The sequence below is a fragment of the Lepidochelys olivacea genome (genome assembly GCF_965140295.1).
Source record: "Lepidochelys olivacea isolate rLepOli2 genome assembly, chromosome: 6".
NCBI classification, from domain to species: domain Eukaryota; kingdom Metazoa; phylum Chordata; order Testudines; family Cheloniidae; genus Lepidochelys; species Lepidochelys olivacea.
The window spans coordinates 6,890,420-6,912,700 of record NC_140416.1 but is presented as its reverse complement, the minus strand read 5'-3'; the positions used below and the strand labels follow the sequence as shown (position 1 = coordinate 6,912,700).

At 48.0% G+C, this 22,281-nt stretch overlaps 1 long non-coding RNA gene across 2 annotated transcripts; it reads right to left on the bottom strand.

The window, feature by feature from the left end:
* Nucleotides 1-8,805: 8,805 nt before the first annotated feature.
* On the bottom strand, nucleotides 8,806-20,764 carry LOC311522493. 2 transcript variants are annotated; one of them, XR_014712136.1, is made up of 5 exons: nucleotides 18,392-20,764; nucleotides 16,455-16,616; nucleotides 11,204-11,346; nucleotides 10,247-10,403; nucleotides 8,806-9,449 (listed from the first exon to the last, which is right to left on the bottom strand). It is a non-coding gene; the product is annotated as an uncharacterized lncRNA (long non-coding RNA). The 2 variants fall into 2 exon arrangements; XR_014712137.1 differs by lacking the exon at nucleotides 8,806-9,449 and having other exon boundaries at nucleotides 10,092-10,403.
* Between the last annotated feature and the right edge of the window lie 1,517 nt (nucleotides 20,765-22,281).

The following is a 22,281-nucleotide window of genomic DNA, read 5'->3' as shown; positions in this document are numbered from 1 at the left end:
ACAGTGCACAGGAATTATTCAGCAAGTATTTTAGGAGAACTGGAATGTTAGAAGAAAAGGAGTACTTGTGGCACCTTAGAGACTAACCAATTTATTTGAGCATGAGCTTTCGTGAGCTACAGCTCACTTCATCAGATGCATGCCGTGGAAACTGCAGCAGACTTTATATATACACAGAGAATATTCTCTGTGTATATATAAAGTCTGCTGCAGTTTCCACGGCATTCTCTGTGTATATATAAAGTCTGCTGCAGTTTCCACAGCATGCATCTGATGAAGTGAGCTGTAGCTCACGAAAGCTCATGCTCAAATAAATTGGTTAGTCTCTAAGGTGCCACAAGTGCTCCTTTTCTTTTTGCGAATACAGACTAACACGGCTGTTACTCTGAAACCTGGAATGTTAGAGAGAATCATGAACTTCTCAGAGACAATTAAGGCAGAGAAGCAGCAAAATTCGTCAAACATATGACTGGTTATGACTTATTTACTTGGTCTTAAAAGAGAACAACAAGGACCTGAGTCTCCTCCCTGTCAATAACCCCCTGCTCAGGCAATCAGGGTAGAGACTGAGGACGGGAGGCTGAGGGTTCTCACCAGAGAGCCCAAAGGATGACCCAGGTCACTGGTGAGGATCACTGCCCAAGCACAATTTCAGCCCCACATTTTTTGGGGGACCTCTCACAGTGGGAGCTGCAGAGCTCTCCCCCGTGACACAGACACTCACTCACTCACTCACACACACACACACACCCCTCCTGGTGTTGGGAGGGGAACAGGAAAAAGGACAAAAGAAGCAAGAGAAGAAGAGAAAGGAGGGAGGGATGGAGAAAAAGGTGAAACAAAAAGGACAAACCCTAATGTCCCCAGTGATTCTAAGGGACAAAATTCTAGGAGCAGAATAAAATTCTGCCTCCTTAAGCTCGTGTTTTTCACACCTAGAATTCAGATGTCACCAGATGGATCAGACTGAACAAGTTTCAAACCTCGAGGAGGCTCTTACCTTCTTAACAGGGGACGACTGTTTTCTACTCAAATCAGTAAAAGGAAAGGAGAAAACTTGAAAGAGGTTCCTCCTCGTGCTCACGTACGTGAACCCTAATACTCTTTCAAAGAGAGACCTCGAGAAGACGACTTGCTGAAGCAAAGCCACAGGGGTCTGCGAGGTTTCCCTGGCCCCTCACCCTTGTCCTGCCTGGCTGATGTCAGCATCTCTCTGTGAGGTCACCACCTCCCCATCACCTTGGACCAATAGTCTGAGGTCCTGCAAAAGGCCTTTGTGATGTCACTCCCACACCCCTCCCTTGCTGTGCTAATGTCCTGCCGCTGGCCAGGCACTTTGGAGGTTTGAGCTACTCCCTGTGGATCACCCCACTCAAGGACTGTTCATTCTCGGAAGCAAGCCGGCTCGACAGTAAAACATCAGACGCTGCTCCCAATGCTCCACTCAGTTTTTCAGAAATGAGGAGACTTTGTGGCCAGAAGAGACCATTAGAGCGTCTAATCTGACCCCCTGCGTATCACAGGCCCCCTGTATGACACAATAGCTACTTTTGGGGCAAACACATTCCAGAAAGGATCTAGTCTTCATTAAATGACATCAAGAGATGGAGAATCCACCACTTTCCTTGGTAGCTTGTTCCTGTGGTGAATCATCCTTGCTGTTGAATATTTGTGCCTTATTTGGCATATGAATTTGTCTCTTTTCACTGTCCAGCCATTGGGTCTTGTTATGCCTTTCTCTGCTAGATTAAAGAGCCCTTTAATACCCAATAGCTTCTCTCCATTAAGGCACTTCAACACTTCAATGAAGTCCCCTTTCAATCTTGTTTTGATAAGCTAACCAGGTTGAGCTCTTTCAATAGCTCACGAGAAAGCATTTTTCTCCAGCCCGCAGAACATTTGGTGGCTCTTTGCTGCCCCAGCTCCAATTTCACAACATCTTTTTGAAATGAGGACACCAAAGCTGGAGGCAGTATTCCAATATCAGTCTCACTGATGCCATGTCACCTCCTGTGATGTTATTGACATAATCTGTAACTCTATAGATCACTGTTGCGACCACTGTTATATATTTGCAGGCAATATTGTATAAAGGTTGTCATGTAAGGGGTCTATGGAGCGGTTATGATGGGCTGATTATAATTATGCTATCTGTGTATATGTATCATTTTTGTAGTTGAAGTTATGACTATTGGCTCTATACTGTCTGTATTTCAAACTTGTGCTCTGCTTCCGGGGAACACCCCAGACAATTTGGTGTCAGCTCTGCCTAGCCTGCTTGATGGCCCATTAAGGACCATCAGCTATACAATCGACCCATTGAGACAAGGCATAAACACCTTGTGACTCAGCAAGGTATGCAGGGACCTGCCTCTGGACAGAACTCTAAGGTTTTTCTATGCCACGTGCTGGATAGAGTGTCCTTGGGACAAAGAAAGCAAAGACCACATGGCAAGAGACTAGAAAAGGCTGATGCCTCACCTCCATCTTGTTTTCAATCCTGCTTCATACCTCCGGAGGGACTTTACTACAAACTGAAGCTCTATAAAAAGGACTGAATGACCCATCCCAGCTGTGGATGTTCTCCAGAGACTTTATTTGAACCTGCAGTTTATTCTATCACTGCTACAAGCCTGAACCAAGAACTTTGCCATTACTGTATGGAATTGATTTCATTTAACAATTCTAGCTCTCATCTATATCTTTTTCCCTTCATGACTAAACCTTTAGATTTTAGATTCTAAAGGATTGGCAACAGCGTGATTTGTGGGTAAGATCTGATTTGTATTGTGACAAAGCTCTGTCCTTGCCTCCGTGGGTCCCGCGTTTCTTGGCGGATTTCGCTAGCCTCAGAGGCCCACTGTGACCCTCCACATGACCCTTCTTTCTCTAGAGACAAGGGTCACTGTCTACTGAGCCATTTTCATCATAAGCCAGCAAGGGAGGTGAGGAGAAGTTATCCTTCCTTGCACAGTCTCTGTTGTCTCCCAGTCTCAGTGATTAATCAGGGGGAAAAGGTGGGGGGGAGCCCGGGCCCACCCTCTACTCCAGGCTCCAGCCCAGGAACCCTAATAGTATCAGCTATGGTAGCTGACCTTTTAGAAACATGACGTGTACAATTCCCTGGGCTACTTCCCCCACAGCAGCCCTCACTTCCTCAAGCTCCACTTCACCCTCACCTCAGGGCCTCCTTCCTTGACCCTGATATGGTGTGTACTACTCAGTCTCTCCAACAGCGCAACTTCCTCCCACAGCTCCTGACATCCACACCCACCTGACTAACTGGGAGGCTTTTAACTAGTTTCAGCCAGCCCCTGATTGGCTTCAGGTGTCCCAATCAACCTAGCCTTCTCCCTGCCTTCTGGAAAGTTCTTAATTGGCCCCCGGTGTCTTAATTGACCTGGAGCAGCTGCCACTTCACTTAACCTGGTACCAGGGATTTGTTTAGCCTGGAGCTAATATATCTATCTCCCACTACTTTTCTATAGCCATCTGGCCTTGCCCCGTCACAGTATATTGACCTGGGTCTGGGGCTTGGTCCTTTGAGAGAACCCTTTTTCTTTTATTGGGGTATTGGTTTTCATAACCATTCATCCCCATAAGGAGTGGCACTGGCAGTGATACTGGGAAACTGCAGTGTCCAAGGGAAATTGCTTGTGTGACTTGTGGTGGGCTAGTGGGGTAAAACTGAAGTCTTCTCTGTTTGGCCGGTTTGGTTTGCCTTAGAGGTAGAAAAACCCCAGCCTTGGGCTGTGACTGCCCTGCTCCAAGCAATTTGTCCTGAATTGAGACTCTCAGTAGTGTCCCGCCAGAGGCCGCATCGTTACAGGGGTCGTCCGGGATTACAACTGGGAAGTCTCTGAAGGTCAGGACGCGCTGCTGCAGCTAGGGGAAGTATGTAACCCACACACCTTCTGGGTGCGGTGGTGTGTCCCAGCTAGTGGCACCAAGACCACTTAGAGGGAGAGATAAAACGAGTCTTCTCTACAGCCTTCGCTAACAGCCAGGGGGCTTTTAGTTCATGCTGTAGAGCCCCATGCACTAAGCTCCAGAGGTCCCCGGTTCGATCCCACCCACCGACAACTGGGATCTGTCAGCGGAACAGAGGCAACTGTCACCCCAAGAAGGAGAGAGCTGCCATGCCACGCCTGGCCGTGAAGAGGTGCCAAGCAGTGAGTTGACACCCTTCAGAGCTTCCTGCGATAAACTGCGAACTTGGACAATAGCGGGGTGTTAGGAAGTGTCACCCCCTTGTGTTGCCCTCAGAGTGGCCTGGGTCAGAGCCCAGTGGGAGGCCCTGGGCTCCCCCACCATCTGCCGCGCCCTTCCCCCCTGAAGGGCCGAAACCCTGACCACTAGGCAACATCCCTATGAGCGAAGGCCATGACGAGGCATCCATCTTTGAAAGTTCGCAGAGGATGCGGGAGCAGAAAGGGGAGAGAGGATGAGGGTGGCTCTTGGGAAGAGGGAGGGAGGGAGCCCTATGGGAATCTCTTATTTACTGCCATCAACACAATGATCAGACCATTGATGCCTAGAATCTTCCCTGACGTTTTGTAATTGATTGGATCTAGATTTTAAAATGGTCACCACATTTGCAGACGGAGAAACGTCAGCGAGTTGAGTGGAAGGCCATTGCAAGCTCAGCTAATTATACAATGTGGCTTATGCCCAATCTAACAAGCTCCTTAAAGAATAGCTCCCAATTTTAATTCACATTGTTCTGTTTAGTTTTTTTCTCCATTTTCACTAATCATTTTGGTCAGCTTTGGAAAGTTAGCCCTTTCAGTGCACCCAAAATAAATATTGCTGGTTGGGACTGCCCTCTATTGGTCATAAGAACAGCCATACCGGATCAGACCAATGGTCCAGCCAGCCCAGAATCCTATCCTCCCACAGTGGCCAATGCCAGGTGCCCCAGAGGGAATTGTCAGAACAGGTAAAAATCAAGCGATCCATCCCCTGTCGCCCATTACCAGCTTCCGGCAAACAGAGGCTAGGGACACTTTAAGAGCATGTTTTTTTATCCCTGCCTATCCTGGCTAATAGCCAATGATGGACCTATCCTTCATGAACTTATCTAGTTCTTTGTTGAACTCTGTTATAGTCTTGGCCCTCACAACATCCTCTGGCAAAGAGTTTCCCCAGGTTGACTGTGCGTTGTGTGAAGAAATACTTCCTTTTGTTTGTTTTAAGACTGCTGCCTATTCATTTCATTTGGTGACCCCTAGTTCCTGTGTTATGAGAAGGAGTAAATAACACTTCCTGATTTACTTTCTCCATACCCGTCATCATTTTATAGACCTCTATCCTATCCCCCTTAGTCATCTCTTTTCCAAGCTGAAAACTCCCCCCAGTCTTATTAATTTCACCTCATACGGCAGCTGTTCTATACCGCTAATCGTTTTGGTTGCCCTTTTCTGTACCTTTTCCAATTCCAATATATCTTTTTGAGATGCGGGGACCAGCTCCAGTATTCAAGATGTGGGCATGCCATGGATTTATAGAGAGGCAATATTACATTTCTGTCTTGCTATCTATCCCTTTCCTAATCACTTCCCAACATTTTGTTCGCTTTTTTGACTGCCGATGCACATTGAGTGGACATTTTCAGACAACTATCCACAATGACTCCAAGATCCCTTTCTTAAGTTGTAAGAGCTCACTTAGACCCCATCATTTTAGATGTAGAGTTGGGATCACGTTTTTCAACGTGCATTACTTTGCATTTATCAACAATGAATTTCATCTGCCTTTTTGTTGCCCAGTCACTCCGTTTGGTGAGATCCCTTTACACTCTCACTTTGCACTCTCTTTTGGACTTAACTAACTTGAGTTGGTTTGTATCATCTGCAAATGTTGCCACCTCACTGTTTACCCCTTTTTCCAGATCACTTAGGAGTATGTTGAACAGTACTGGTCCCCGCAGTACAGACCCCAGGGGGACACCACTATTTACCTCTCTCCATTCTGAAAACTGAGCACTTAGTCAGACCCTTTCTTTCTTGCCTTTGAACCAGTTCCCTATCCCAGAGAGGACCTTCCCTCTTATCCCATTTTGCTTCAGAGCCTTTGGGGAGAGACCTTGTCAAAGGTTTTCTGAAAATCTAAGTACACTATATCCACGGGATGACCTTTATCCACATGCTTGACGACTCCCTCAAAGAATTCTAGTAGATTTGTGAGGCATGATTTCCCTTTACAAAAACCATGTTCACTCTTCCACAACAAATTGTGTTTATCTTTGTGTCTAATAATTGTGCTCTTTACTATAATTTTACCCAATTTGCCTGGTACTGAAATTAGCCTTAGTGGCCTGTAATTGCCGGGAGCGTCTCTGGAGCCCTTTTTCTACATTGGTATCATATTAGCTATCCTCCAGGCAACTGGTACGGAAGCTGATTTAAAGGACAAGTGTCCTAACCATACAGTTAAGGGTAGCCTAGAATTCCTCCTTACCTGTAAGCGGTTAAGAAGCTCAAATAACCTGGTTGACACCTGACCAAAAGGACCAATGGGAAAGAAGATACTTTCAAATCGTGGGGGGGTGGGAGGGGGAGGCTTTGTTTGAGTGTTTTCTTGGGAAGCAGAGAAGCATCAAGTCAGAAAACTCCTTCTCCTATAAACCATCCTAAAATGAGTCTCAATATTGCAAAAAGAGTAAGTAAATAAGGCAAGGCGTGTTAGATTATCTTTTGTTTCAGCTTGTGAATTTTCCCTTTGCTAGAAGGAGGTTTATTCCTGGATTTTGTAACTTTGAAACAAAGCCTAGAGGGAGTTCTGCTGTGTTTCTGAATCTTTTGTTACCCTGTAAAGTTATCTTCCATCCTGATTTTGCACAGGTGATTCTTTTTCCCTTTTTTTTTTTTAAATAAAATTTTTCTTTTAAGAACCTAATTGATTTTTAGTGTCCTAAGACTCAGGGGGGTTGATCTGTGCTCACTTTGTAACCAATTGGTTAGGATATTATTCTCAAGCCTCCCCAGGAAAGGGGGTGTAAGGGCTTGGGGGGATATTTTGGGGTAATAGGAACTCCAAGTAGTCCTTTCCCTGATTCTTTGTCTAAATCACTTGGTGGTGACAGCTTACCATCCAAGGACAAAGGATTTGTGCCTTGGGGAAGTTTTTAACCTAAGCTGGTAGAAATAAGCTTAGGGGGGTTTTCATGCGGGTTGCCACATCTGTATCCTAGAGTTCAGAGTGGGGAGGGAACCCTGACAACAGGTTACATACCACAGTTATTTATTAGTACTGCAATTTCACATTTGAGTTTCTTCAGATCTCTTGGGTGAATACCATCTGATTCTGGTGACTTATTGCTGTTTAATTTAACGATTTGTTCCAAAACCTTCTTACTGGTCCTTACTGAATAGTCAAGTCATGATCACTGGCCCCAGAACAACCATGGACATCCAGTCCAGTGATCAGTTCATCTTTATCCTCCACAAGCAGGCCCACAATAGTCACCCTTAGTTGGGTACAAAACTTTGTATTAGAAAAGTATCTATAATTTTTCAAAATCTCCAAGGACGATTTACTCCTGGCTACTTGAGACCTCCACCGTTTGTCTCCCAATAGGAAGTCCCCCGTGCTAACCTAATTTCTTCCCACAAGTCACAGACAGTTGCAAAAGGAGAAACATTTCCTGCTCTCTGGTTTGGATTCAGTGAACTGTGCAAGCCCCGCAACAGTTCATCTGCTGGGCTGTGTTAGTTAGCAGATTGATCCCTATCCATTCGAAGTCCTGGGGGCCCAGTTTCCACTGCCACCACGCAAAGTGATCTGTTTGTAGAGATGCATAAAGCCCTGCACTGATTCTCTGAGAGAATTCCCCCTGAGCAGTTGGGGGAGGCAAGACCTTATTCCTTACCTCTCGTGACAGGGCTGCTTGAGAGCTTGTAGAAAGCCAGAGGCAGCTTTCTAGAGCGTTAATTCAGAAATTCCCTGTGGAACCTAGGGGCTGCGGCCTATGGCAGGAAGGAGCCAGGTGGTTCTTGGAGTGACTCTAGGAGGAATGCTAGGGGATGGCTCTCTGATCACTTCTTTACTCTGCTTCTTCCCACCCCCACCTTTGGGGTAAGTCCATCACCTTCTCCTTAGTGCGTGTGGGCTGGAAACCAGATATGGCAGTAGAGAGGTTGCCCACTCAGCCCACGCACAGGAGGATCCATTGCAGCTCACGTCCTCCGACTTGTCACAGCCCAGAGAAATGCATGACACCGATCCTGGACTCTGTGACTGCATTAGTCACCAACAGGTGAGTGTGGCAGGAGAGGACACATAATATGTCTACAAATAATTTTTTCTGGACTGCTAAGGTGGGGGGAGAGAGGCCAGATTCCATCTGGCTCTTTAGGACTCTGAGGAAGCTCTGGGATCTGGAGAGAAGTCTCTGGAGCCTCGAGATGTGCAGGTTTGGAGGCATGTGGCTCCTACCTAGTCCGAAGTAACCTCCCGTGCTCCCCCACAAGAGCCATATTAACAGGCAACACTGCCTCTCTATTTCCTTGGCCACATGTATCATGTCCTTTTTCTGGTGGCTAGTCCAGAAAAGAAAAGGAGTACTTGTGGCACCTTAGAGACTAACAAATGTATTTGAGCATAAGCTTTCGTGAGCTACAGCTCACTTCATCGGATGCATTCAGTGGAAAATACAGTGGGGAGATTTATATACACAGAGAACATGAAACAATGGGTGTTACCGTACACACTGTAAGGAAAGTGATTACTTAAGGTGAGCTATTACCAGGAAGAGAGTGAGTGCCATTGAGCAGCCTGATGGAAATCCCTGAGTCCTCTGTCTAGGCACACAGGCCCCGCAGCTAAAGCCAAGCCCCACTGAGAGCAGTGGGAGATTAGCCTGGAGTGTCAGGAGGCGAGGCTTGGCCCATGGGGACCCCAGGCACTGCAGCTGCTGACACCCACAAGGTCAATCCCCCAACCCATCGCCAAAAGGCTCTTCCACATTCTGCAAACTGGCCTCACTGGCTGACTGTCTAGGAGAACAGAAATCCTTTGTTTGAGCAGGAGAGTCTCTTCAATGCAGCACTCTTTCCACGGCTCCCATAGGGTTCCAGTGAAACCCCTGCGAGTCTCTAGGAGGCTCTCAAGGAGTTCCCTGCTCAGTCACTTGGCGCCCACTAGCAATGGTCTCTGACAGTGGCATTGCAAAGGGGAGCTCAGCAGATGGTCCCTTCTATGGCTTCCTGAGTGGGAGGGAGGTTGGTCTTGTCATTTAAGGCCTACCTGTCAGAGTCAGGGCTCCTGGGTACTCTGACTTTGGAAGTGGGTGGAGGAGTCTAGTGGTTGGAGCTGGACTGGTGTCAGTACCACGCTTCCTTCCTGCCTCTGTCAGTGACGCTGTGTGTGACCTTGCAGCAGGGGTGAAAGTAAATTGAGTGACTTACCGGTACTTTGGGTCCAGCTCTGTCCCCTGGAAGGGGCGGGGCCTAGGGCAGAAGGAGCGGGGTTGAGGGGGGTCAGAGCCAGCCCCAGCCCACCCTGTAAGGTAAGTGCCCCCTCCACTGGGGTCGCAGCAGCAGTCCGGGTCTCCGGGGGCTATTTAAAGGGCCCGGGGCTCCCCTCTTCTACCTCCCTAGCCCTTTAAATAGCCGCCAGAGCCCTGGGGAAGCAGCGGGCTCCAGCGGCTATTTAAAGGACCGGGGCAGCAGAGGCAGCTGGAGCCCGGGCCCTTTAAATAGCCCTTGGAGCCCCCGCTACCCCAGGGCTCCGGGAGCTATTTAAAGGGCCCACGGCTCCCCTGCTTCTACTGCCCCGGTCCTTTAAATAGCCGCCGGAGCAGCGATGGCGGGGCTCCAGTGGCTATTTAAAGGGCCTGGGCAGTGGAAGCAGAGGAGCCCCAGGCCCTTTAAATAGCTGCCAGAGCCCTGCAGCCACTGTCCCAGGGCTCCAGCAGTGGGGCTCTGGAGGCAATTTAAAGGGCTTGGGGCTCCAGCCACTGCTGCCCCCTGGGGAAGCCGGGCTGCCCCATTACGGTGCACTGGCTCTTGCCGGTACGCCGTACCATGGCATACCGGCTTACTTTCACCTCTGCCTTGAAGCCAGTTGCTTTCTATCCCTATGCCCCAGCTAACAGGGATAATACTGACCCACCTCAGAGGGGCTGGCAGGGGTCACCACTGTCATGACTCAAGTTGGAATGAGTTGTGCTCTTGGTAGTGAAGGGCCCAGAATCAGTCCCCATGGATGCCCAGGGTGTCTGTATTGTGGCCGTGGTTTGACTCACCTAGCACTCCAGGCTGTTTAGCCCGGTCCTGGCCAGGCGTGGTGCATCTGCTCCTGGCCCTCTCTGGCACACAGCTCCGTCACACACAGAACACTGCCCGCCAAGGACAATCTATCAGCTCCCATCTGGTGTTCAGCTCCAAGATGGATGGTGAGCCCTAGCCAGACCACAGAAAGACAGGGTGGTGCTCTTTGGTGGAAACTGCTCGAGCTTCAGCCTCTGCTCCCACCTCCACCCACACGCTAAGGGCTTCAAAAGTGGTCCCTGACCCCAGGTAAACAAAGTCGCTGAGCTGAGGCCAGGGTGGGTGGAATTACTGCTGGGACTGATCCTAGGAGAAGGGCAGATTTCTCCCATGACAGGAGTTGAGAGTCAGCTGGGTCAGGATACTGGAAGATCAGCAGCAAAAGACAAACTTGCGATCACAACCACAAATCAGACGCCAGGAAACCAAGCCAGGGGAGCGGCAGCAGAAACAGGCACCATACGGTCCAGAACAGGGAGCAGCCCTGGTGTTCAGTCAGCGTCCTGTTCCCGCTGCTGTCTTAAGCAGGACTAGGGGGCCAATTAGCTTTTCTGGGACTCCCCAATAGGACCTCAGGAGTGGAGCCTCAAACTGGGGCTGAACTTCATGGGTCCTAAGTAAGCAATTTTCAGCAGGCTTCCGGGTGGAGGGTTGGAGTGTGGCTGATCCCATGAACCCTGCAGACCCGGGTTGAAGGCCCCTGGGTTGTGACAGTGAGTGATCGCTCCCTGCTCAAACCTCCAGCAGCAGGAAACAGACTCCAGGATCCTGGACACATCCTCTGAGAATCAAATGAGGATATCATGATGAGAAATAGGTCTCTGTACCAGGGCCAGGATCCAGGGACAGGGCAAGCTCCCAACCAGGTTATGTAGCAGGAGCTCCGTTTGTTGCAAGGGCCCCAAGTGGTAGGACAAGTGAACGGTTCTTACCTCCAGGAGGTGCATGGGATCTTCCATCTGAGCCTCAATGGGACCCATGTTGCTTGGTTTGACAGGATGAGATGACCTGTTCCCACTGCTCCCTGAGCTGGGCTGGCTGAGGGATATATCTGTGTGAGAGACTGGGACAGAGCCTGAAAGACAGATGTGACAATCAGGGTAGGGTTCTCTCACCTCAAGGGGAGAACAGAGGGTCTGAACCCCAGAGAATAAGCATTTGAATCAACTGATTCATTGAAGAATTATTGTGCCATACAGGTACATCATACGGTCCTCTCATGGATTGGTCACTGGTTAAACACTGCTCTGCACTGATCATGGGTGGCTCAAGGGCCCACTGCACCCCCAACTTAGCAGCTCCAGCTACCAAGAGAGCAAGACCCAGAGGCCTTCCTGCTCCTGGCACAGAGGAGTAGGTTGATGATCTACCTGGATGTGAGTGTTGGCCTTCCCCATGTCATGTTTTACGAAGCTATGCAATAGCAGAACGGAGACTGTTCCAAAGGAGAACTACACATGAAGCAGCTCTGGGTTGCACTTATGTACTATCTCAATTTTAAGAACAGAGATATTTGCAAACTAAACCTTTAATATGGTGTTTTGGGGCTCTTGTGATAATATCAGCACCCAATCATTATATCAGGAATCAGCTTGTAATTTAACCATATACAATTATTTCCCCTCTGCATTTGAATCCACTCTCTCTGCTGGATTTACAAGAAAAGCTTGGTACTCTTGGGCATCATAAGTATCAGAAATCTCATGCTAACCCTCCTGAGGACTATGATGTCTCTCTTCTGGTATCTATAGCATCACAAAAAGAAAAGGAGGACTTGTGGCACCTTACAGACTAACAAATTTATTTAAGCATAAGCTTTCGTGAGCTACAGCTCACTTCATCGGATGCATTCAGTGGAAAATACAGTGGGGAGATTTATATACATAGAGAACATGAATGGGTGTTACCATACACACTGTAAGGAGTATCACAGAATTCTGAACATGGGGCGTCAGTAGCAAAGCTGGAAAAACAGGTATCGTGGCAGGAGGGGAGTGGTTTGAAAGAATTTTTGGAACGTAAATTAAAACAGATTTCTGTGCTCAATCTCCTGTGCCCAGCCCAGTGAGCAGAGACGTTCCAGTCACCTATCTGAGCCTGCCTACAATTCCATTTTCTCTCTACACTTCACTTTTAACTAGAGATGGGCCCCAAACTAGGACACAGAATCCAGACCGCTCAGAAACATGAGGAAAGTCAGATCTAGGTGCAGATTTCAACTTCACAGCTCAGGTTTCTTTTTATGGTGTCCCATTTAAGAACTCAAATCCCAACACTCTTATGAAGTGACTTGGGTTTGGATCTGAAGATTAGGAGCTTGAATTTGGATCAAAGCTTCACAACTGACCCACTTGTGCTATTAACGTTACAAAGTTGAATTGTGTGACTTTCCAGTTCTTAATAATATATTCTTATAATATATTCTAGCATTAAGGCCTAATCCAGCAAGCTCTTAAGCATATGGTCAATTATAAGCATGTGAGTAGTCCCACTGAAATCAATGGAACTGCTCAAGTGCTTGGATTTAAGTACATTCATAGAATCATAGAATATCAGGGTTGGAAGGTACCTCAGGAGGTCATCTAGTCCAACCCCCTGCTCAAAGCAGGACCAATCCCCAATTAAATCATCCCAGCCAGGGCTTTGTCAAGCCTGACCTTAAAAACTTCTAAGGAAGGAGATTCTACCATCTCCCTAGGTAACGCATTCCAGTGTTTCACCACGCTCCTAGTGAAAAAGTTTTTCCTAATATCCAACCTAAACCTCCCCCACTGCAACTTGAGACCATTACTCCTTGTCCTGTCCTCTTCTACCACTGAGAATAGTCTAGAACCATCCTCTCTGGAACCACCTCTCAGGTAGTTGAAAGCAGCTATCAAATCCCCCCTCATTCTTCTCTTCTGCAGACTAAACAATCCCAGTTCCCTCAGCCTCTCCTCATAAGTCATGTGTTCCGGACCCCTAATCATTTTTGTTGCCCTTCGCTGGACTCTCTCCAATTTATCCACATCCTTCTTGTAGTGTGGGGCCCAAAACTGGACACAGTACTCCAGATGAGGCCTCACCAATGTCGAACAGAGGGGGACGATCATGTCCCTCGATCTGCTCGCTATGCCCCTACTTATATAGCCCAAAATGCCATTGGCCTTCTTGGCAACAAGGGCACACTGCTGACTCATATCCAGCTTCTCGTCCAGTGTCACTCCTAGGTCCTTTTCCGCAGAACTGCTGCCTAGCCATTCGGTCCCTAGTCTGTAGCTGTGCATTGGGTTCTTCCGTCCTAAGTGCAGGACCCTGCACTTATCCTTATTGAACCTCATAAGATTTCTTTTGGCCCAATCCTCTAATTTGTCTAGGGCCCTCTGTATCCTATCCCTGCCCTCCAGCGTATCTACCACTCCTCCCAGTTTAGTATCATCCGCAAATTTGCTGAGAGTGCAATCCACACCATCCTCCAGATCATTTATGAAGATATTGAACAAAACCGGCCCCAGGACCGACCCCTGGGGCACTCCACTTGACACCGGCTGCCAACTAGACATGGAGCCATTGATTACTACCCGTTGAGCCCGACAATCTAGACAACTTTCTACCCACCTTATAGTGCATTCATCCAGCCCATACTTCTTTAACTTGCTGACAAGAATACTGTGGGAGACCGTGTCAAAAGCTTAAAGTCAAGAAACAATACATCCACTGCTTTCCCTTCATCCACAGAACCAGTAATCTCTTCATAGAAGGCGATTAGATTAGTCAGGCATGACCTTCCCTTGGTGAATCCATGCTGACTGTTCCTGATCACTTTCCTCTCATGTAAGTGCTTCAGGATTGATTCTTTGAGGACCTGCTCCATGATTTTTCCGGGGACTGAGGTGAGGCTGACTGGCCTATAGTTCCCAGGATCCTCCTTCTTCCCTTTTTTAAAGATTGGCATTACATTAGCTTTTTTCCAGTCATCCGGGACTTCCCCCATTCGCCACGAGTTTTCAAAGATAATGGCCAATGGCTCTGCAATCACAGCCGCCAATTCCTTTAGCACTCTCGGATGCAACTCGTCCAGCCCCATGGACTTGTGCACGTCTAGCTTTTCTAAATAGTCCCTAACCACCTCTTTCTCCACAGAGGGCTGGCCATCTATTCCCCATGTTGTGGTGCCCAGCACAGCAGTCTGGGAGCTGACCTTGTTAGTGAAAACAGAGGCAAAAAAAGCATTGAGTACATTAGCTTTTTCCACATCCTCTGTCACTAGGTTGCCTTCCTCATTGATTAAGGGGCCCACATTTTCCTTGGCTTTCTTCTTGTTGCCAACATACCTGAAGAAACCCTTCTTGTTACTCTTGACATCTCTCGCTAGCTGCAGCTCCAGGTGCGATTTGGCCCTCCTGATTTCATTCCTACATGCCCGAGCAATATTTTTATACTCTTCCCTGGTCATATGTCCAACCTTTCACTTCTTGTAAGCTTCTTTTTTATGTTTAAGATCCGCTAGGATTTCACCGTTAAGCCAAGCTGGTCGCCTGCCATATTTACTATTCTTTCAACACATCGGGATGGTTTGTCCCTGTAACCTCAACAGGGATTCCTTGAAATACAGCCAGCTCTCCTGGACTCCTTTCCCCTTCAAGTTAGTCGCCCAGGGGATCCTGGCCATCCGTTCCCTGAGGGAGTCGAAGTCTGCTTTCCTGAAGTCCAGGGTCCGTATCCTGCTGCTTACCTTTCTTCCCTGTGTCAGGATCCTGAACTCAACCAACTCATGGTCACTGCCTCCCAGATTCCCATCCACTTTTGCTTCCCCTACTAATTCTTCCCGGTTTGTGAGCAGCAGGTCAAGAAAAGCTCCCCCCCTTGTTGGCTCCTCTAGCACTTGCACCAGGAAATTGTCCCCTACGCTTTCCAAAAACTTCCTGGATTGTCTATGCACTGCTGTATTGCTCTCCCAGCAGATATCAGGATGATTAAAGTCGCCCATGAGAACCAGGGCGTGCGATCTAGTAGCTTCTGCGAGTTGCCGTAAGAAAGCCTCGTCCACCTCATCCCCCTGGTCCGGTGGTCTATAGCAGACTCCCACCACTACATCACTCTTGTTGCTCACACTTCTAAACTTAATCCAGAGACACTCAGGTTTTTCTGCAGTTTCGTACCGGAGCTCTGAGCAGTCATACTGCTCCCTTACATACAGTGCTACTCCCCCACCTTTTCTGCCCTGCCTGTCCTTCCTGAACAGTTTATAACCATCCATGACAGTACTCCAGTCATGTGAGTTATCCCACCAAGTCTCTGTTATTCCAATCACGTCATAATTCCTTGACATCACCAGGACCTCCAGTTCTCTCTGCTTGTTTCCAAGGCTTTGTGCATTCATATATAAGCACTTGAGATAACCTGCTGATCGCCCCTCATTCTCAGTATGAGGCAGGAGCCCTCCCCTCACAGACATTCCTGCCTGTGCTTCCTCCTGGTATCCCGCTTTCCCACTTACCTCAGGGCTTTCGTCTCCTTTCCCCGGTGAACCTAGTTTAAAGCCCTCCACACTAGGTTAGCCAGCCTGCTCGCAAAGATACTCTTCCCTCTCTTCGTAAGGTAGAGGCCATCTCTGCCCAGCACTCTTCCTTCATGGAACACCATCCCATGGTCAAAGAATCCAAAGCCTTCTCTCCGACACCACCTGCGTAGCCATTCGTTGACTTCCACGATTCGACGGTCCCTACCCAGGCCTTTTCCTTCCACGGGGAGGATGGACGAGAACACCACTTGTGCCTCAAACTCCTTTATCCTTCTTCCCAGAGCCACGTAGTCCGCAGTGATCCGCTCAAGGTCATTCTTGGCAGTATCATTGGTGCTCACGTGGAGAAGCAGGAAGGGGTAGCGATCCGAGGGCTTGATGAGTCTCGGCAGTCTCTCCGTCACATCGTGAATCTTAACCCCTGGCAAGCAGCAGACTTCTCGGTTTTCCTGGTCAGGGCAGCAGATAGATGACTCAGTCCCCCGGAGGAGAGAGTCCTCGACCACCACCACCCGCCTCCTTCTCTTGGGAGTAGTGGTTGTGGAACCCCCCATCTAAGGACAGTGCATCTCATGCCTTCCAACCAGCGGAGTCTCCTTCTGCTTTCTCCCCCCAGACATATCATCTGGTCCACTCTCCGCAATGGTACCTGTGGAGAGAACATGAAAGCGGTTAGTTACCTGTGTCTGCGTTGCTGGAACCCGGACATTCCCCCTTCTTCTTCTGGAGGTCACATGTTGCCAGGCTTCTTCACTGGCCTCTTGGCTCCGCTGTGCAACCTGCTCTAAATCTTTAGAGCTTTGTGCCCGTAGAAGCATTCATGTATTCTGCTGGGTGAGGGTCTTAAGAAAAAATGAAATAAAATATTGTCAGTTTCAAGGGAACTGCACTTGTATTCCCCTCATCTTCCCATTGCCCTGGCCCCCGCTGCCTCCTCGCCCACCTCCCCATTGCCTTGGCCCCACTCCCCACCCCCAGGCCCTGGCAATCCCCTCCCCCTTCTGTCTTCCCCATGCACATCCCCATCATCCTGGTTCCCTGCTGCTTCCTCTGGTCGCCCCAGCCATCCACTCTGGCCCCGATGCCTCCCCCAGGCTCCCCAGCCATCCCCACATTGCCCCTGGAGTGTCCAGCTTCCCGCGGGCTCCCCGAGCCTTGCTGTCTACCCCCCACCTCCGAATTTGCCCAAGCTTCCTTCTGCAGTCAGCCAAGCACACCAACACTGTTCTCACCAGCCTGGATTATCGCAGTGTGAACCCAACACACTCCCAATCCCAGATTTTCCCTCAGAAATGTATGTTCTGTCATGTCCAACCCTCTCCCAGGCAGTCGAGAAATGCTAAATTCGTTATTCCTTTAAAGGGAATAACATACACCAGTTCATTTCCATAAACAAAGTTACTCCGACACGTTACTTAAACACACTGGGTTAGATGAAACCATGAATCAAGTTTATTAATGACAAAGAGATTTTAAGTGAGTACAAGCAATGAGGCATAACAGTCAGAAATGGTTACAAGAATAATAAAAATAAAACGCTGTCTAGTGCCTAATTGAACTATATTAATTAGATTACTGTGAAAACAAACTAGGCCTCCCCTCTGATCCAGTCTGGCTATTCCCTATGATTTAAGTCAGTGGCTCTCAGCCTTTCCGGACTACTGTACCCCTTTCAGCACTCTGATTTCTTTTGCGTATGCCAAAGTTTCTCCTTACTTAAAAACTACTTGCTTACAAAATAAGACATAAAAATACCAGCCGCCCAGCACATTAGTACTGACAAAATGTTGACTTCCTCCTTTTTTCCATATAATTATAAAATAAATCAACTGCAATATAAATATTGTACTTATATTTCAGTGTGTAGTATATAGAGTGGTATAAACAAGTCATTGTCAGTATGAAAGTTTAGTTTGTACTGACTTTGCAAGTGCTTTTTTTGTATCCTGTTGTAAAACTAGGCCACTCTCTAGATGAGATGGTGTACTGCCTGGTGTACCCCCTCAGCATACCCCCAGGGGTATCTGTACCCCTGGTTGAGAACCACTGACTGAGTGATTTGCCCAAGGTCAGAGAGGGACCAAGTGGCAGAACTAGGAATAGAAACCATGAGTCCTGTAGTCCAGCCCAGCACCATAATTACAAGACCAGCCTCGCTCCCTCATTCAAGGCTCCAAACGCCCCGTTTTAATATATTTGTATCTTGTGATTTTATAGCGTTTTTAATGAGGTTTTATGATGTTATCCCCTCATAATCACTAAAATGGTGATTATCCAATATGGAGTCGGACACTTAATATGGAGTCGGACACTTAATATGGTGTCTCTTTGCCACAAACAACAAGACTCCATCTTGTTTCAGCTGGGTGGTGGTGGTTTTGCGCCGTTTTGAACTTTGGTGGGAAAGGGCAGCTAACAGGCCACAATGAACTGGTTCTGTAACTGACAGTCTACCTCAGGTTTTCCTGTCACAGAACCGTTAAAAGGAACTGCGTGACATCACCACAATGCTCTCCGTCACAGCGGCAGCCAAGCACAGTGGCGTTCACGTGGTCCTCAGATCACGAATCAGCGAATCCTGAGAGACAACTCATCCTCATCCATCCCATCCGCGTACCTGCCGCATCCAGGGTTCCTGGCCGTACCCCTGCCATTGGCTCCAAGTCCAGCTACAGCACGATCCAGCGTTCCTCCCTTCGGGCCATCACCAGGTCTGGGGGCCGTAGGTCCTGGGTCCGACGCACTCCAACACCCAGCCTGTCCAGAGAAAGCATCTGACAGCAGCAGGACTTTAGGGGATTTTATCATTTTAGTTTGCTTCAAGCTCCTTGTATTGTGATCCCAGTTTGCTTAGGTTTTATGACAGTTGTGTTTCCTTTTCCCCTTTTCCCCAGTTCTTGTAAACCAACCTTCATACACTTACCTTTTGTTAACATAAGTATGGCCATACTGGGTCAGACCAAAGGTCCAGCCAGCCCAGTATCCCGTCTACCGACAGTGGCCAATGCCAGGTGCCCCAGAGGGAGTGAACCTAACAGGTGATCAAGTGATCTCTCTCCGGCCATCCATCTCCACCCTCTGACAAACAGAGGCTAGGGAGACCATTCCTTATCCATCCTGGCTAATAGCCATTAATGGACTTAATTTCCATGAATGTATCCAGTTCTCTTTTAAATCCTGTTATAGTCCTAGCCTTCATAATCTCCTCAGGCAAGGAGTTCCACAGGTTGACTGCACGCTGTGTGAAAAACTTACTTTTCTTTGTTTTAAACTTGCTGCCCATTAATTTCACTTGGTTGCCCGTGGTTTTTATATTATGGGAAGAAGTAAATAGCTTTTCCTTATTCACTTTCTCTACACCATTCATAATTTTATATACCTCGTGCATATACCCCCTTAGTCTCAGTCTTAGTTGACCTTCTCTGAACTTTTCTAATGCCAGTATATCTTTTTTGAGATGAGGAGACCACATCTGTACGCAGTATTGAAGATGTGGGCGTACCATGGATTTATGTAAGGGCAATAAGATATTCTCCGTCTTATTCTCTATCCCTTTTGTAATGATTCCTAACATCCTGTGTACTTTTTTGACTGTCGCTACACACTACATGGACGTCTTCAGAGAACTATCCACGATGACTCCAAGATCTTTTTCCTGCTTAGTTGTAAAGAAATTAGCCCCCATCGTATCATATGTATAGTTGGGGTTATTTATTCCAGTGTGCGTTACTTCACATTTATCTACATGAAATTCCATTTGCCATTTTGTTGCCCCCTCACTGTTTACCCCTTTCTCCAGATCATTTATGAATAAGTTGAATAGGATTGGTCCTAGGACTGATCCTTGGGGAACACTACTAGTTACCCTTCTCCATTCTGAAAATTTACCATTAATTCCTATCCTTTGTTCCCTGTCTTTTAACCAGTTCTCAATCTATGAAAGGATCTTCCCTCTTATCCCATGGCAACTCAATTTACATAAGAGCCTTGTCCACATGTTTGTTGACCCCTTCCAAGAACTCCAATAGATTAGTAAGACCTGATTTCCCTTTACGGAAACCATGTTGACTTTTGCCCAACAATTTATGTTCTTCTACGTGTCTGACAATTTTCTTTTTATTATTGTTTCAACTAATTTGCCCAGTACTGACATTAGACTTACCAGTCTGCAATTGCCGGGATCACCTCTAGAGCCCTTTTTAAATATTGGTGTTACATTAGCTATCTTCCAGTCATTGGGTATAGAAACTCATTTAAAGGACAGGTTACAAACCATAGTTAATAATTCCGCAATTTCACATTTGAGTTCTTTCAGAACTCTTGGGTGAATGCCAGTTGGTCCCGGTGACTTGTTACTGTTCAGTTTATCAATTAATTCCAAAACCTCCTCTAGTGACACTTCAATCTGTGACAATTCCTCAGATTTGTCACCTACAATCTCCCTAACGTCTTCAGCCGTGAAGACTGAAGCAAAGAATTCATTTAGTTTCTCCTCAATGACTTTATCATCTTTAAGTGCTCCTTTTGTATCTCGATCGTCCAAGGCCCCACTGGTTGTTTAGCAAGCTTCCTGCTTCTGATGAACTTAAAAAACATTTTGTTATTACCTATTGAGTTTTTGGCTAGCTTTTCTTCAAACTCCTTTTTGGCTTTTCTTATTACATTTTTACACTTAATTTGGCAGTGTTTATGCTCCCTTCTATTTACCACACAAGGATTTGACATCCGCTTTTTAAAAGATGCCTTTTTATCTCTTACTGCTTCTTAAGGCTCTTTTTTAGTTCTTTTACTGTGTTTTTTAATTTGGGGTATACATTTAATTTGGGCCTCTATTATGGTGTGTTTGAAAAGTGTCCATGCAGCTTGCGGGGATTTCACTCTATTCACTGTACCTTTTAATTTCTAATTAACTAACCCCCTCATTTTTGTATAGTTCCTCTTTCTGAAATAAAATGCTATAGTGTTGGGCTGTTGACGTGTTCTTCCCATCACAGGACTGTTAAATGTTATTATATTATTTTGGAACACCTATCTGTCTCTGTCCTCTTTCTTTGCACTACACTGGAAGGAGGATGGGACCAACATCACCAGCTGCTTCCACAGCTATAGACGCAGATACCAGGTACAAGATCCTGCATCCTGTGAAGGGGGAACATATAGGTTTACAATGATTTTCATTTTTCCCTATAACACCTTGGCATGGTCTGGTCTGACCCAGAGAATTCAAAAAGGCTGCAGCCCATGAGCCCAGCTGGCAGGACGCAGCTACGTACCCTTCCCTTGATGGCCACCTCAGTGGATGCTATGGTCCTTGACTCCATGCTCCGGCACTGCTCAGTGAGGTTGGCCAGGTTGGTGTTGAAATCAGGGTTGGGTCCCCCTGCTGCAAAGGACAGAGATAGAGCATCACAAGGGAGGCACAGCTGGGACCCCACTTGAGGGCAGTCCTGACTCCCAACCCCCACTGCTTTAACCCACCACGATCCACTACCCTCCCAGAGCCAGGAATAGAAACAAGGTGCCCCCCCTGCTGTAACCCACTATCCAATTGCAGAGGCGGCGATGAGACCCAGGAGTCCTGGGGCTCCTGGTGACCCTCCCTGCCCCAAATTACCTGTTCCAGGGCCCTTCCCCTCTTCAGCCACCGTTAGCTGTTATCTTAGGCCGCCTGAACCACAGAGACTGGGTTGCCCCCTCTTATGCGAAACATCTGCGAGAGATGGGGAGAGACTCAGCCACTGTAGGGGAGGTGCTGTGAAACAGAAGAAAGGTCCAGTGGAGAAAGGATGAGAAGGGGAGACTCTACCCCTCAGACCAGCATCCTCTGCTCCAGCAGCCAAGAAGGATGCTAGCCTTGGGTTAACAGAGGTTAGGGGGTGCTGTGGTTATTAGGGGCAACAGGGTCAGTGCTAGTGGTCAAGGCTGGGCTGGCAGGGCTCTGTAGCCACAGCCTCTGGCTGGGACCTGTCAAATACTGGGAAGCTGGGAAGTCTCTGTAATGCCCCCTCTGGCTGCAGCGGGGCCTGTGGGGCACGGGGAAGCTGGCAGGGCTCCGTAGCACTCCCTCTGGCTGGGGCTGTGTCACGCACAAGATCCTTCCCTTCCTCCCCCCGCGATACCTTTGCGAGCAAAGCGCAGCAGCATGGCGAGCTTCTGGAAGAGCCGGCTGGGCTCGGTGTCCCGCAGGCCCTTGATGTGCTTCACCTTGGACCATTTGTTCTGACCGGCCTGGGGGGGGGGCACCTGAGGTGTGCAGGGCCCGGCCCAATGAGCGGGGGGCAGGGGCAGCTGCTTCAGCGCCAGCACCGAGGCCAGAACACGGCATCTTATGGGGCACCTGCCCTCCCCGGGGCCCTGGGAAGGACATGGGTGTGAGCACTTGAAACACACCCCAGGCTGTGATCCCCTGGAAGTAACACACACACCAACATCACACAGCCAGACCCGTGTCTTACTGTGACACACACACTCCACAGTCACGTTGTGATCTGTAAACCACTCACATCA